This window comes from Balaenoptera acutorostrata, chromosome 11, assembly GCF_949987535.1.
Source record: "Balaenoptera acutorostrata chromosome 11, mBalAcu1.1, whole genome shotgun sequence".
Taxonomy (NCBI): Eukaryota; Metazoa; Chordata; class Mammalia; order Artiodactyla; family Balaenopteridae; genus Balaenoptera; species Balaenoptera acutorostrata.
Genome location: NC_080074.1, coordinates 105518495 through 105534445, shown reverse-complemented (window position 1 = coordinate 105534445; position 15951 = coordinate 105518495). Strand labels below are relative to the sequence as shown.

The 15951-nt window shown below is 57.9% G+C and overlaps 1 protein-coding gene across 1 annotated transcript in view; it reads right to left on the bottom strand.

Moving 5' to 3' along the window:
- Window positions 1-9529, bottom strand: part of WNT5B (Wnt family member 5B) — a 90025-nt gene extending 80496 nt beyond the window's left edge. Inside the window, exon 1 of the mRNA XM_057556379.1 lies at window positions 9129-9529. The gene's annotated coding sequence lies outside the window, so the exon portion shown is untranslated. The remainder of the gene's footprint in view (window positions 1-9128) is intronic.
- Between the last annotated feature and the right edge of the window lie 6422 nt (window positions 9530-15951).

Below are 15951 nucleotides of genomic sequence, written 5' to 3'. Positions count from 1 at the left end.
AGTAGGGTGAGGACTGAAGGCTACCGAACACCAGTCAAGATATTCTATCAATTCAGTAGGGTCACGAGGAGTCACTCAAGAATGCTGAGCGGGGGACGGACCCAGGGCGGCAGGGTGACCGTCCGGGAGCAGGTGAGCGATGTCCCTGGGGAGTGGACCAGGGACCAACCGCTGGTGGGAAAGCTGGGGCCGTAATCCACATCCCTCCCATAAGGGCTCACGCCCGGGCAAGAGCCCCCAAACAGGATGCAAAATGGGTAATAATTCCAAAGGATTTAAGGGAAACGGAAATAAGGAAAGATTCTCAGGAAAGGAATAGACACACCTTAGAACAGTGGTTCTCAACCAGGGGCAGTTTTGCCCCCAGGGGATAACGGGCAACGTCTGGAGACATTTTTGGTTGTCACCACACCGGAGGGCAGGTACTGCCGGCATCTAGTGGGTAGGGGTCAGGGGTGCTGCTGAACACCCCACAATGGGCGGAACAGCCCCCACTACACAGAATCATTGGGTCCAAAATGATCAACAGCCTCAAGGTTTAGAAACATGGTTTGGGGACCATAAGGAGAGGAAAGTGGCACCCATGTTCCACTCAGCAGGCAGCTCATGAGCCCAAAGGCAGAGGAACCACGGGGCCTTCTCTGCAGAGACACAGCTACTCACCGGGACCGGTCCACACCTCTCCCCACGCCTTTCCTCTACATCCCTGGGCATGCGCTACGGCCAGGCCCGACAGGCACCGAGGGTGAGGACGGGAGCAGCCCCTGACCTCAAGGGATCACCTTCCAGAAGGGGGACAAGCACATAAGAAGCACACACGTGTCTGAAGATGCTTACGTGCTTGCACATGTCTGTGTGGTACAGACTGAAAAGGGACGCCTTTTTCCTGCACGAGCCGGGAGGCCAGCAGAGCTCTCGGAGCAAAACAGTGACACGATCTGGCCTGTCTGAGCAGGACGTCTGCGGCTGCAGCAGGGAGACCAGTTGGGAGGCTGCTGCTGGTGGACTGAGCCAGGAGGAGGGGGTGGAGGGGGTGAGGAGAGGCCGGGGATCTGGGGATCTTCTGGGAAATTAGACATGTCAAGATCCACTGCTGGACTGGATGTGGGCCGTGAGAGAAGGAGAGAAACCAAGAAGGACCCAGGGCTTAGGGCGTGAGCGACTTGGAGGGAGAGATGGAGCAGGCAGTGTGAAGAGCAGGTCTAAGGGGAAAGGTCAGAAGGTCAGGCTGGGATGCCCCTCAGACCTTCTAGAGAAGGTGCTGCTTGAACAATCGAGATACCAGTCTGAAGGTCAAGGGAGAGGGGCCAGCAGCAGATGACGGTGTGAGATTAGCAAGAGGGAGGACGGTACTTACAGCCATCGCAGTATGTAGAGAAGAGAAGAGAAGAGGTCCGGGGAGAGGAGGAAAACCCAGAGAGCCTCAGCCAGTGAGGGAGGAGGGAGCCTGGGAGAGTGAGGCATCTGGGGGCCAAGCCGAGATCGAGAATCAAGGACGGGGCGATGGTGCAGCCGCCCGAGGCACACAGAGACCCTTCTTATCAGGTCTTCTCAAATTACGTTCAGTGGGGCTTTACTGGACACTGGCTGGGCAACCTGGGACCAAAGACGTGCGTGCTAGTAACTTCTAGATGGTGTCAGTCGTCTGGAATGACAGCCCAGCGAGGCAGATGGCTGTGCGCCTGCAATGCGCTCCTGGAACTCCGAACCCAGTTCCTTCCCCACCTCTCCATCTGGTCACACATGGGTGCAAAATGTCCTGCTAGCAATGGCACAGGGAGGAATGTTCCAGGTCCCCCTGGGAGCAGCCGAGCACCCAGCCTGGGCAGAGGTCAGGTCAACGCGTCCTCTCTCGGATCTTCTGCTGGCCTGGACCGCCCCTGCGGCTTCCTGTTCTTCTGTGTTTCCACTGTCCACTGCATCCCCAAACCACCCGCAATGTGTGTGCATCGTCACAGATGGGGCTTAAGCACAGGGTACGGGAGAATAAAAGACTCAAGAGGTTTTGGAATTCTGCACACTTGCCGTTTGTACGTAGAAGGAGTTCCTAGAACAAAAGCTGCTGAGGTTCAGGGACTGTATCTTATATCCCCAGCGCCTGGGACATGCCTGGACCAATATTTGTTATATGAATAATTCAATCCACAGAAAAATCAGTAAGGATGCCATTCTTTTTAGGCAAAATAAGCCTCTTTCTGGCAAAGAACATGCTATACAATTACAAAGCTCACTGCCCTAAGATCAACAATCACAGCTATTTTGGGAGCACCTTTAAGCTCAGGCACCATGAGCACTGTTTCAGCCCCGAGGACGCAGTGGAGAGCAGGACAGACACAGGGTGGCCGACGTTTAACAAGAACTAACACGAAAGAGAGTTCACGACGGTGATGGGTGCTCTAGAGCAAAGAGCCAGGAATAGAGAGTGTGTGTGTGTGGGGGGGGGCAATTCTGCCGCTAGGGCCTGAGGGTAGCGGTCCATCCAGCACAGAGAGGACCGCCCGCAGCATCACGTGCGCCACGTGGACGGGAGGGCGGGACTGGCCACAGGGAGCTTGGCAGACCACGGTGTGCGGTCTGGGTTATGTTTAACTGCAGCGGAGCTAAGGAGGGTGTTTTCTGGGAAGCGTGCAAACTCCCTGTTAATCCAGTTAAGTCCCCTACATACGAACGAGTTTCGTTCCAAGAACACGTTCCTAAGTCCGATTTGTTCGTAAGTCCAACAGAGTTAGCCTAGGTACCCAACGAACACAATCAGCTATATAGTACTGTACTGTGATAGGTTTATAACACTTCTCACACAAATAATACATAAAAAACAAACAGAAAATAAAGAAAACATTTTTAATCTTACGGTACAGTACCTTGAAAAGTACAGTAGCACCAGTACAACAGCTGGCACACAGGGGCTGGCATCGAGTGAACAGGCAGGAAGAGTTACTGACGGAAGGAGGGGGAGGAGGTGGGAGGTGGTAGAGCTGAAGGGTCGTCAGCAATAGGAGACGGAGGAAGCTGCAAATTCACTCACGCCTGACGTTGATGGCACAGGTTCTGGGCTGGAAATAAAGATACTGTACTACCGTACTCTATACACTACTGTACAGTAAAGTACACAAAAGCACAACCACTTGTAGGGGATGCACACACGTGACAATGTATGCCAGACACGTGAACGAACTTACGTGATTGGACATGCGAACGCACATCCGCATCTTTGACAGTTTGCAACTTGAAGGTGCGTATGTAGGGGACTTACTGTATCCGGAAAGATACACAAAATCTGCAGGAAAGCCCATGTGTGATGGCCCCAAACCTGACACTCTGAGAGGTGGGACCCTCGGAGCAGCTGGAGACTAGGTTAGGGGCAGGGCTGGGGACGGCAGCCTCTGGGCTTTGACAAGTTAAAGGACTTGGCCCAACCCCCTAGGTGAGGCCTGACCTCCACCCTGGAGAAGGGCCTGTCGCCTGGAAAGCCAGTGGGTACCCGCTTGTCAGCCCGAGGTCCCCCGTGGTCACAAGGAAAGTCTGGGACAACGTCCAGCCAGCAGAGGCGTTTGGTGGGCGGAGTCAGGGGATGTGAACGCCTCTAGGTGGGAAAGCCTCTCCAGTGTGCACTCGAGCCCTGCCCCACCGCGCTGGCTACCACCACCGCCCTCCCCTCCAGCCCGCCTTTGGCCCTGCCGGCTCCTGGGCGTACCTGAGGGCGAGGCCCTTCACAGGTGCTCTGCGGCTGGTCTCAAGGGTGGACGGACCTGGCCTGGGGAAAAGGAAGACGCCCTCGGGGGATCTCCCCCTGTGTATTTAAAGCGTACTTCAGATTTGATTTTGCAGAGGTTACCTTTTTAAACACAAGAAAAGACAACATGTCAAGATCTTGAGTGGTTTCCAAACGCAGGGACTCTCCCGGCATCTGCTTAGTTAAAAGGACAGACTCGTGTGAGGCGGGGCCCTGCTCGACCCCCAACCCTACAGGCCCCATCAGCATCCTGAGAGCGCCCACTTTTCCTTCCCTTTGTAACAGCCAACGCTGAACACCTATCCCCTCCCGTCGGTGGCCGCTCCACAAACCGGGACCCTCCATCCCACGGACGTCACGCCGGATGGGATGCGGCTGACGCCCGCGAGAGCCATTCCCTTCCAGGACTGGCGGGCACCCGCCGACACGGGCAGCTCTGCTCACAGGGGCGGGGCGGGTTCCAGGCGCCTCCCTCACAGCTCGCAGCCAGCAACGCCCTGCCCTGCACAGCCTAGTGCCCTGCACACCCGGGTCCTCCCTGCCAACTGCCTCCCGGCAACCACAGGAGAGGAACAGACAGTTACTGTTTCCACTCACAAGTGAGGAAACCGAGGTACAGAGAAGCCGGGTTACGTGGCTGGCTTCTGAGGGCCGGGCCACAGCCGCAGTGCCACCGAGGCCCAGCCTCTAGCGTCTTGGCTTCCCGCAGCCTGCGGACTCGGGGCATAAGCCACAGGGCCACCCAGGACCCTCGCCCCGTCCGCCAGCTCCTGCCCCCCAGCGGGGCAGGACATTTCTAGCCCTACACTTAAATACAAAATCTCTTTAAAGGTTTAATTACTTTGATTGCAGGTCTTGTACGCCAAACAAGAGCTGTATGAAGTATTTAGTAATTCATTACTCAGAGTTTCCCAGGAGAAACTTCCCAACGAGCATGGGTGAGGTATATAATCTTAGAGACGATTCCACAAAGGGAATCAACTTCCTTCAACCTCCCTCAGCGACAGGAACGCCAGCATCTCTGGGTATCTGCTGGGAAGAGGAAGGGGGGGCCCAGCAGGAACAGAGCCCAGGGCTGCTCTGAGGCTTCTCCCCCAAAGTCCCCTCCAAAAGGAGGACAGGGTGAGACTCGGCAGCGAACAGGGTCACCCCGAGCCCGTGTCAGAAAAGCTTTGTTCTCATTTCTTTGGCTCTCCCAGCAGGGCTCAGAGCAGATCTACTGGACATTCCAGATAACTCGGATGTGACCTTCGGGGGCTAAAGTTTGTAAACCAAGAACTTCTCAAACTGAAGCCAAGACCTCGGGAAATCCACCCCTGACCCTTTATCAGTTAGTGAGACAGGAGTGACCCTGGAGGGGTTAGCATTTCTGGGGCTCAGGGACTCTGGGTGCCCCCCAGGAACTCAGGCCCTGGCCCGTAAGTCACCAGCAGCTGGAGACAGGGCCTCGAGCCATCCTTGGGAGGCCAACTAACCACAGGGGCCCCTCCGGGCCGGAGCCCAAAGCCGGGAGCACAACCTGAGCCTCCAGCTGGCCCACAAGCCCTGCCTGCAGGCCTGCAGGGGGTGAAACAGTAACTCTGCGAAAGCAGCCCCGCTGCCCCTCCGTCGCTGCCCCTCCGTCGGAACGGACACCTTCGATTGGCTGCCTCCCCATCCCCAGGCCTGGTCCACAGCAGAGGGATTTCCAAAACGGAACCAGCTAGAGCTGTTTGAAACAACAGACTGTTAGAACTGGAAGGGCCTCCAGGGCAATCTAATCCCACGCCCCACATGACAGGAGAGACAACTGAGCCCCCCAGAGGAGATGCTACCATGCACCCCTCCCCCCAGTACACCTCCCCTCGAAACCTCACACAAGAGCAGGACATACAGGCGGGCTGGGTCCTCCTGGGCTTTGGAGGGTCGGGGTGCAAAAAGAAACACCCCTGTGTCTGAGAAAACACCCCTGTGTCTTTAGGGCCTGCACTTGCTCCCAAGGGGGCCCCGGGGCCCTGGGCTGGGCTGGCGACAGTTACAGTCAGCATGAGGGTCTCGGTGGCAAGGCTTGAGCTCCCTCCCTGAAACTTCTGTGCCTGCTCTTTGGAGGGCTCAGGGGAGAGCTTCCCCCAGCACCAAGCAGCTTCCAAAAAGAGTTGGGAAGAAAGCCCCGTGGGCAGAAGCCGGGAGGAGAGACGCCAGCTTTAGAAAGTGTGGAGGAGAACTCAGGCTGCACAGCTGGGAAAGACCCAGCTGCAACCACAGGGGCAAGGAAGTCTGGAAACGCTGCCCAGAGGCCAGGAGGGCGAGACCAAGAGCCAGTGGGTCAAACTGGGATGAGGGGGTGGAGGCTTAAATTTACCCAGGTAAACAGAGCCGACTGGGGGGCTGGGAGGAGCGGGCTGTCAGTGCCAAGGCTGGCCAGACTGGACCAAACTGCAGGTCCGCTTTCCCAGCTCTGCCAACTCGCTGCCTGGGGGAGTGGACGGTCGCCCCTCAGAGATGGGGAGAAGGTGACTTTTTTCTTTTAACATCTTTATTGGAGTATAATCGCTTCACAATGGTGTGTTAGTTTCTGCTGTATAACAAAGTGAATCAGCCATATGTATACAAATATCTCCATATCCCCTCCCTCTTGCGTCTCCCTCCCACCCTCCCTATCCCACCCCTCTAGGTGGTCACAAAGCACTGAGCTGATCTCCCTGTGCTATGCGGCTGCTTCCCACTAGCTACCTATTTTACATTTGGTAGTGTATATATGTCCATGACACTCTCTCACTTCGTCCCAGCTAAGCTGGGAGAAGGTGACTTTTACCATGAAAGGTGCTTCAGACGAAAAACGATAGGGCCTTTCATCTTCATCACAGTGTCCGTTCCCAATCCCTCTGCTGGATTTCTCTGGACTGCTGGAAGCAGTTTGAAGACACTTAATAGAAACCAGCCAGGGATGCCCCTGGGGTGAGGATGGGGAGCCCCCATGTCCTCTCCTCACTCGGGAGACGTGAAGGGGCTACAAAAACAGCACCAACCAGCCAACCACTGAAAACTCTGAGGCCCATGTTCAGGTGTGGGGATGGAGCACGGGTGGCGTCTGAGGACCTGTTCGGAAGATGAAGGGGATGAATGACAGGCAGGTTGGAAGGAGCTTGGGAGCACAGACCAGAGCAGCGAACAGGAAAGCTTTGTGGGCTTACTGGAGCTTACTTCAGAGGCGGCGAGGACTAGCACTTCATGTAAAGCCCTCCTCCCCTGCTAGACATGCCGGCTGTGGCCGTCCAGGACCCGCAGAACCATCCCAGGAGTGAAAATTAGAACAGCCTCGGCTGGGCTCCTGTCCTTCTTGAAGAAGAGCCAACAAAAAATCTTCCAGCTGCCGCTAGAGCAAGACCAGGGTGAAATACGCAGGTGAAGAACAATCCCAGATTTTTTCTTTTCACAGCATATGGCTCCCAGCAATTTGGCTTAAGCTTTGGGCATAGAAAATTTTTTTTCAGAAAACAGTTGTTTCAAGCCAACGAGACACCCTTGGAGACATTAGCACGACCGAAGGACATGAAGAGGGTTGCTTTCAGGCACACTGGGCAGACGCCTGCTCACACATTCATACTGGGACACACGAGAAGTCGGGGCCTGGGAAAGCGGGGCTGGCTCCTGCTCCCCGGAAGGCAGACCCCAGCGGGTCCCACGCCCGAGGGCTGGTTTTCTTTAGGAAAGGAAGGGGGGCTGCCCTTTGGTCCTTATCCACATGTCACCTCGGTAGGTCCTTTGCTCCACGAACCTCCTTCCCTGTGTCTGCTACACCTGCGCCTTTTGGGGCAGAGACCTGGCCCCAGTCTGCCTCTGGCCTTGGGATCCAGACTGGACCTCCCCACAAAAAGCCCAGCCACACCACTCCCCCCACAAGCGTGCAGAGGAGCACTGCCCTTCCTTCCCAGGAGACGCACCTCCTTCCTCCTGCTATTTATAACCACAAATCTTCTGTGTGAAGAGAGAACAGATGCTATTTTGAAACAGAGGAAACCACCACTCAGCCTTCCACGTTCCACAGGTCGGCGGGTCTGCCGGGGGACGCGCATGTGATCCTGGTGGGCGTGTGGGCACAAGCTCGGGGCCGGGCCTCACTCACCCACGCCTGAGATTGGAGCCTTGCCTTTGATAAGTAAACTGCACATCTGAATCAGCAGCAGGAGGGCCGGGGTCCAGGAAAGGGTCCTCGGCTTTCCCAGGGTGTGCTCACTGCTCCCCGGCCCCTATGTTGCCTTAGGGCCAGCCTCAGGAGGGGTCACCCTAAGCTTCCAGCCCTGTGCCTGCCTGGGTGCTGGTGTTTGGCCAGGAGCGTGACTCTGCCCCACTGGAGTTTTCTGCACCCATGCAGATGGCAGGGCATCACAGCTCTGGCAAGTGGGCACTTCCTTGGCCGCTAGACTGGTAACACGATCCTGGCCTTTCTCCTCCAGGTACCAGGCTGAAACTCTGCCCAGGGTGGTAGCAACTGAAAGCTGTTGCCAAGCAGTCAGGTGGCAAAAGCAGTGAAGAAGGCCCGGGGGAAAGTGGAGAGCAAGCTCCCCAGAAAAGCTGGGTCACCACTCAGCTCCCCTCTCTGTAAAACAGAAGCAGTCCCGCTCCAAGCAAGTGGAATGGTCTCTCACGAAGACTTGCAGGATGAGAACATCTAGGAACCGGGGCTCGAACTAGAGTGCGTGGCCAAATATCCCCCCAGGCTCCACGAGGAGGTGGAGAATGGCCACCCCGCACCTCTCCCGGCTGGGATGGAAGAGGCAGGGCGAGCGGAGGCGCAATTAAAGAAAACAGAAAGCTAGGAAGACCAGCCGGCGACCTGCTCGGGCTTAGGCAGGAATCCAGGCACCAAACTAGCACTGCTCGCGGGGGTTAAAAGAATCCAGATGCAGCTCTCGCCACAGTCTGGCGGGCGCGGGGCGCAGACCCCACCGCGGACCCCAGCTGGGCCCGAGCGAGCCGGGAAAAGCGCGCGGGAAGCTCGGGGGCTGGCGGCGCGCGGACGGGCCGGGGCCGAGCCTGCTCGCCCGGGGGCGGCTCCCCGCGGCTCCGCGGTCGCCGCCCGGGGACCGAAAGCGGCGACACCCGCCCGCCGGGAGGGCGGGGACCCTCGCTACCTGCCGGCTGGGGGCGGCCCGGGCTCGGCGAGAGCCCGCGGCCCCAGCTTTGTTCGGCGGCGGGGACCCCTTCCCCTGCGCGCCCCCCGCGCCGCCGGGCCCCGGCCCCGCAGACCCGTCCCGGGCCAGGCTCGCGGTCCCCGGGCGCGGGGGGTGGAGGGGAGGCCCCTCCCGGACCGCACCTCCCCGCTCCCGATCCGGTCGCCCCGACCGGCCCGCGGGCGCGGGGAAGTTGGGCGGCGGGGCGCGGGCTTCGTTTTCCCGGCCGCCGCCAGGCTTACCTGCGCGTCCGCGGCTTGTCAGGCCCGCGGGCTCCGGCTCGCTCTCCGCCCGGCCCGGCCCTTCTAGCGCCCGCGGGGCCGGGGCGGCCGGGGGCGCCGACTCTCCGCGCTGCGCTCTGGTCCCGCCGAGTGTCCGCCCGGCCCCGGGGGTCGGCCGGTCGCCCCCGCGGAGCCCGCGCTCCTTGCCCCGAGGGCTCCCGCGCGGCGCCCGGTCCGAGCCGATGGGCGGAGGCGGGGCGCGGGCAGCGGCCGAGCGGAGGAGGCCGGGCCCTGCGCGGGGCTCGAGCCGCCGGCTGCGCGCTCCTCTCCGCCGCGGCCGGGAACTTGGGCCCGAGTTGGCTGCGGCGGTGGCGGCCGCGGCTCCGAGTGCAGGGCCGGCGCCGGCCGGCGGGTCCCGGGCCCCGCGCTCCGCCCCGCGTCTCCTCCCCGCCCCCGCCCCGCCGCGCCGCGCCAACCCGCCCCCGGGGCTCCTCGCGGGCGGCACCCGGCCTCGCACCTGCCTCCGCTCCCCGCGCGCCTGCTCCTCCGCGGGCCCCGACCCCCGGGCGCGCGTGGGGAGCCCCCCCGGACCCTCCGCACACCCACCGGCCCCTTCGCCGGAACTCGACCCGGTCCTCCGGGAGCACCTGGGGCCTCACGCGCCAGCAGCCCCCGGGGCGTCCCGCGCTCCTGCGGGGAGCCCCCAGCTCAGGAACTGCGGGGCTGGAGGCTCTGGGACTCACGTAGTAGCTTTTCTACTCACATCAAACACTCACAGGCGCTTTCCTCCTTGAATCTCCCCAAGGAGAGGAGTGATCTGTTATTTCTGCCTCACAAACCCGAGCCATTCCCTCTGGTCCTGGACCCCTTCCGACAGCACCCAGCAGAGCCATCCCTGGGACAAGGAAAGCTGACGCGGCGCGGGTACACCAAGAAGAGTGCTTCCACATGGGAAACGCGCGCTCCCATCGCTTCTGGGACAGCGTCCGGCCTGAATTAGTCCATAGTCACTGACGGGATTTGGTGCCTGAAAAGTCACTAGAGCCTTGGCTGGGACCGATGTCCCAAGTCTGGGTAGTGCACCCTGGGTGACCTGCCCCAGAGGGAGTAGCCAAGGTCCCACGGAGGCAGAGCTCCAGCTCCAGCCCCGGACCCTATTCCAGACCCCAGTAACAGGGCACCAACCAATGGGACCAGCATGGTTTGAGGCCGGCCCTCCAACTGCTTTTTTTTTTTTTAAGTTCTGAACCCCCCTTCTCTTCCCTGAGTGAGTTGGAGGTCGCTCTGCTAAAGAAATTGCCTTTGAATGCAGTACAGTGAGAAGAAAAAAAAAAAAAACAATAGCAGTAATCGAAGGCTTGGCCTTTTTTAATTAGTAACTGAACAGGGTGACAACCTTCCCCTTTCAGTGGGGGAAGGGACCGCGGCGGGCGGGCGGTGGTCAGGGAACGAGGGACCAGGAACCCACCGTACTGGGCTGGCAATAAGGAGCTATTGTCCTCTGGGTTTATAATAAGGAAAGTAAGAGCAGTTTTAGCAAATACCAGACTAATTAGAGGGAAAGTCTTCCTTGGAATTGTGCCGTCTTGGCCGGAGGTGCCTGACGACTCTTCTCACCTCGCAGTGAACGGGGTTTATGAGACCAGGTCCAGCAACCTGAAATGAATGGCCTATAATTGCCATGCCCCCCCCGCCCCCTTCACGGAGGGGAACTAGTTCAAGGCTTTATCTTTGGGGACAGATGAGACACAGAGGGTAGCTGGCCTGATGCAGGATGAAAGCTTTGAATCCACCTTGTCAGATTACAAATAGGCTCAGTTCCTCTCCTCCTGAGAAGAAAGCATTGGCTCTGGGGTTAGGGTCTTTGTGGGAGGTCAAGGGAAGACCTCATGCAGGAGGCCCTGATCATTCCAGAATGCAAACTGGGAGAATTTGGGGATTCACTTCACACTCACATTTCTTGAGCCCTAAACACACAGAGATGGCTGACAGCAGTTCCCAGCCGCAGGAAGTTTAAAGTCTAAAGGAAGGAGCACAAGAACGGGCCACTTTGCTTGCCCCCCCCCCCCAGCTGACCACCCAGGGGGAGGGCAAGTGACAGATGACAGCAAACCCAGCTGAGTGTCCCTGGAGTGGTCCTGAACCTCCCACCTCCATCTCGGTCCAAGATGAGTCAACAGTTGTGGTCCAGCGAGGGGGGCTGCAGCGGCCCCCCCCCCAGGAAAGGAGCGTGTGGCTGAGTAGCTGGGAAAGCATTCACACGAGGAACCCCGAGTCCTGGGCTGGATTCCCAAGGGAAGTGGTGAGCGCCCCACTGCCTGAGTCAGCCCGGAGGCGAGAGCCGATGGGACTGCGGACAGATCTTGCCCATGTTTTGTCTGTGATTGCTGGGTGGGGTCTCTTGCTTTCTCCCCCAGATAAAACATACCCTGACTTGGCATTTGTGGTTTCAACAGAGAAGGAGAAAGCAAGTATTTGGACACATGGAAATTAGTAAAGACTCCGGCTCTTTATTGGAGACCCTATTCCCCCGTCCTGGTCATGCCCTCACAGGCCACCAGCCACATTGGGAGGCCCCTTCCAAGCCAGAACAGCTAACGAAACCCCATCAGAAAGAGACAGGAGGAGCCAGCCTCCTCCGTTTCCTTAGCTCTCGGTGGCTCTCCTGTCGGGGTACTAGGTCTAGGGCTGACCTCTGCCCCTTGGGCTGTGCACGCTGAGGGCAACCGTTCCCTTTCCATCCCAGCACCTGGAGGAAGCACTTCAGGGAGCACAGCTGCTCCAGATGGAGGAGGAGAAAAGCGCCCTGTTGTGGGAAAGTCCTCCCCCCCACCCCAGTCTGCTTCTCTAGCCCTTTCTAAGGGTTTATAGGGATGCACAGAAAATTTCTTGGGGGCACCAACCTGATGAGCCTTTGAAGCGAGAAGACAGAGAGGCAAAGCTAGTAACCGCTCTCCCAACAGCTACTTCATAGGCACATTGCCTGTGGCATTCGGTGTTCATTCTGTGCTTCTTATCTGGATGCCTTTCTGAGAATGAGGGCTGAAAAAAATGGTAGATTCGGACCCAAATGTCCAGATACCATCCATAGATTCCCCCAGGTACTCACGGTAGCTGAGACATTCTGGGACGTGTGGGTCAGGGGGGTTCTAAGCGCTGAAGGCAGCAGGTAAGAAGAAAACTCTGCTGTCATGAGCTCGAATCTGGCTCTGCAGTTGACTTCTTGGGAAAAAGTTCACCCCAAGAGGCCAGCAGCCCAAAGAATCTATATAAAGGCAGAAGGAGGCTAAAGTATTGGCAGTTTCAACCGCTGATACGTGCAGTTACGTTTTATCTTGCTTGAGATCCATCAAATGAGGACAGCCCCACTCACCGCACTTGGAGGGGGTCTCCTGTAACCAATTCTCCCCAAAGAGAGGCCAAGTGCCCTCCAGGGCGAGATCTAACGAGGGTGCTGAGCGGGGGCTCCACGTCAGCCCCCCCGGGAAGTCCGGACTCACTGCCTGTGTGATCTTGGGCAAGACGCCACTGCTGTCTCTTAGCCCCGGTTTCCTCATCTGCAAGGGAGTAAGACGGCAGCCTGCCTGGGGGAACCTGAGGACTAAGTCAGGCAATGCAGGTGAGGAAACCGAGAACCACGCCTTGTATGTGGTACACACTCAATAAAAACTAGTAACAGTATTACTACTCCAAAGTAGACAGGGCCTGAGTTCGTTCCCATTTGGACAATCTGCCGTGGCTCTCAGCCCTTGAACTCCTGGATCTTCATCCCCATTTTTCTCCTACGAGAAGACATACAGGGTCCTCAATTGTTCCTTGAATGAATTACTGCTTCACAAATATGTAGAATGAGGCAGCTGAAGGTGTCACTAAAAACTGGCAAAATCCGGAGACCCCAGCCTCCGTCAGCATCACCTGCCAAAGCCCCAGGAATAAACTGCTCCAGAGTATGGCCCACAGGGAGGCCCTGTTTGGAGTCGCCAGGGACACGAAATGCTACATCCCTTTTGAGATGCCAGTATCCCCATGTCCCTCCTGTTTCCCCTTCTCAGCTTTGACTGAAATCCTTTCATGTGTTCTGTACGGATGGATGTTAGGAGGGCACAGGGACACGGTGCCCGTGTCAGGAGGTCTGCCCTCACGGTGGGTCTGGGGGCCGCAGAGGGGCACACAGCCGGGTCAGGTGCCCCGCTGTAGATGCCGGTGCCCTCAGGACGGGGTGGACCCCGCGCGGGTCACCTCCTCTCTTGGGGCCGCAGTGTCCTCGCAGTAACCTCACAAAGCCAAGATTGGGTCAAAGGGAAAGGGAAGCGGCTGGAGGTGTGGGTGGGAGACGAGACTCTGACCCCACGTCCATCTCGTTTTGAGGGTCAGTGGGGCGGTCAAGTGTTGAAGGCAGGAAACAGCGACCCGGAGCGGGGTTAGAGGTCAGCGTGGCTGGAGACGCAGCTCCAGCAAACTGAACTGGTAACTACGAAGCCAGACGACCAGGGTCAAGGTGGGGGGGGGTGGAGCGTCAGCACGGTGAACCCGGAGGAGAGCCGGGCCGGCAGGGGCCCTGGGGTCAAGTGATGTGCTCTTCACAATACGGGCCCCTGGACACGCTCGCAATCAGAAGAAAAGTGAGGCGGGTGAGAAATTCCTGGTGTTGGAGGAGGGGGCCGGGAGCTCCGAGGGGTGGTTAGCGGTCCACGCCCTGAGGCGCCTCCCTCCCTCCTCTCCAGGGGATGTTGAGTCTTGTGACCAGAGGGTGTCTCACCATCCTCGGGCTCCGAAGTTGCTGCTTGGGAGGCTTTCTAGGGCCCTGGTGGGTTGGATTGCGGGCTTATCAGAATCTCCCAGGAAAGACTGTTACAAACACAGACTCCCAGGCTTGCACCTCAGGCCTTCTGAGCAGGTGTGTCTGTGGTCTGTGCTTTTAAGGCCCCACAGGTGATTCTGGTCCTCAGCTCAGCCTGAGACTCGGCCACAGGGTCCCATAGGTCCACACCCAGCAAGCCTGAGAGGAGAGGAGAGGAGAGGCGCCCTGGCTCCCAGAGGCCCAGGCGGACGGCAGGGCGGAGGGGAGCCCACCTGGTTCCCCAGCCCGACTCCAGCCCACCTTGGCCTTGGCGATGCGTCAGCCGAGACTGGGCTCCAGGTCCGCCATCACCATAGTGTTTGAGAGTTAACTTTCGCTAAATGGTACTAATGAGGATGATAAAGGAAGTCCACAGGTAATCCAAACATCTCACGGTAAGTAATGGTTTGTCCCCCGACCTATAATTATCATCAAAAGCATTTATAAACTCCTGAATTCCACCTCCTGAGCTGGGAAGCTTTGCTGGCAGTTTCCTGGCTGGAGCTTTTGTTTGGCTTGAGAAAAAATGGTTGTACCACAAGAGGTGAACTGTGACACATGGGAACGTATCATCGTAATGGACGAGAGTTACATTGGACAATGTGAAATTTTAAGCACTTAGCCCAACACCCTCCCCTGTTCTCTGATCTTTTTCACTCTGTCTACAAGCCTCTGGGTCCTAACACATAACTAAGTTCAGCACCTGCACTAACCCTGGATGTCCTTAAACAGGCTGATCAATGAAAACAACTCACAGAAAACAGCAATCAGCTTCAACGCTAATTAGACTCTGAGGATTCTGCCTTCCTAGAAGCCCTTCTTGAGACTTCATGCTCTGGCCATGAAGACAGTGAGAGAGAAAGATGATGAGCAAAGAGACTGAAATTGTACTCAGTGTTCCCTTTCACGTTTCAAACATGGGCCTTAAACAACTTCGATTCTAAGAGAAGAAACATATAAATGCCATTGGCTTTGAGAGACTTGGTGGTGGGCTGGAGGGGTGACCCGTGTTTCCCAAACCTGAGTGGGTGGGAGGGAAACTGATAAGGAGAGAACAGCGTGGGAGGTGACTGCCCAGGAGGGGAAAGTGCTGGCTAGTGACCTCACCCACTCCTTTATCAAACTCCTGACCGCCCCCCTCCCCCCAGCCTTGCTTCATTTCCTTTTTGCCTTTCTTGTAGCCTGGTAACCACACCTGTATCCCGTTGGCTGATTTCATTCGTCGGCTGCCATCTGGGGTGCATTTTAAGCAGGAATTTCTGGAAACAGAAGAGCTACCAGACCCACAGCAGATTCTCCAGTGGTGGAATTTCAGGCACCGCGGCATCTGGATGGAGAAGACGCTTCAGGGCCCCGGGGGTAGGCGGGACGCTGGGAGCCTTCCCAGCACCTTTAGATCTCAGCACCCAGGCGGCCGTCTACCTCCAGTTCGCTCCCCAAGGCGCCGTCAGGGCTCCCCCGGGCCCAGCTGGTGGCAGGCAGCCAGGAGCTGCTCGCTCAGCTTTTCAGTTTAAATGTCCACCTGGGTTTGCAGTGAGTGACAGGGACAGGGTCTCCGGAAGCTGACAGAGAAGGCCCAGGTCATCGAAACCCAGGCCTGGCAATCCAGGGTCCCCAGGAATTTCACTCGCTGGGATGGGTTTTGAGTGTGTGTTTCAAAGATGCCTTCATTCTAACAGTTAAAGGTTCAGACCCGACCCGGTCACTATCAATACTTTAAAAGCCTCTCCCTTTGCACTTAGAGAACCCTGCGCATGGCCGCTGTGACGGCGACCCGGACAGACAGAGGACACTCTTGCTCCAGCTATCGAGCACGTACGATTTGACTTAGGGCCAAGCCCTGGCCCGAGAGCCTTTGATGTGGGGAGACAGAGATGAATCGGGCGGGCTGGCGGTTGGGCCGGAGAGAGGGAGGAAGGGGAGTCTCTCTGGGGAGGAGCTGCCGGAGGAGGGCAGGGAGGGCCGGAGCTGGGGGCCCGGGCAGGGGCGGCCCAGAGTGGCAGG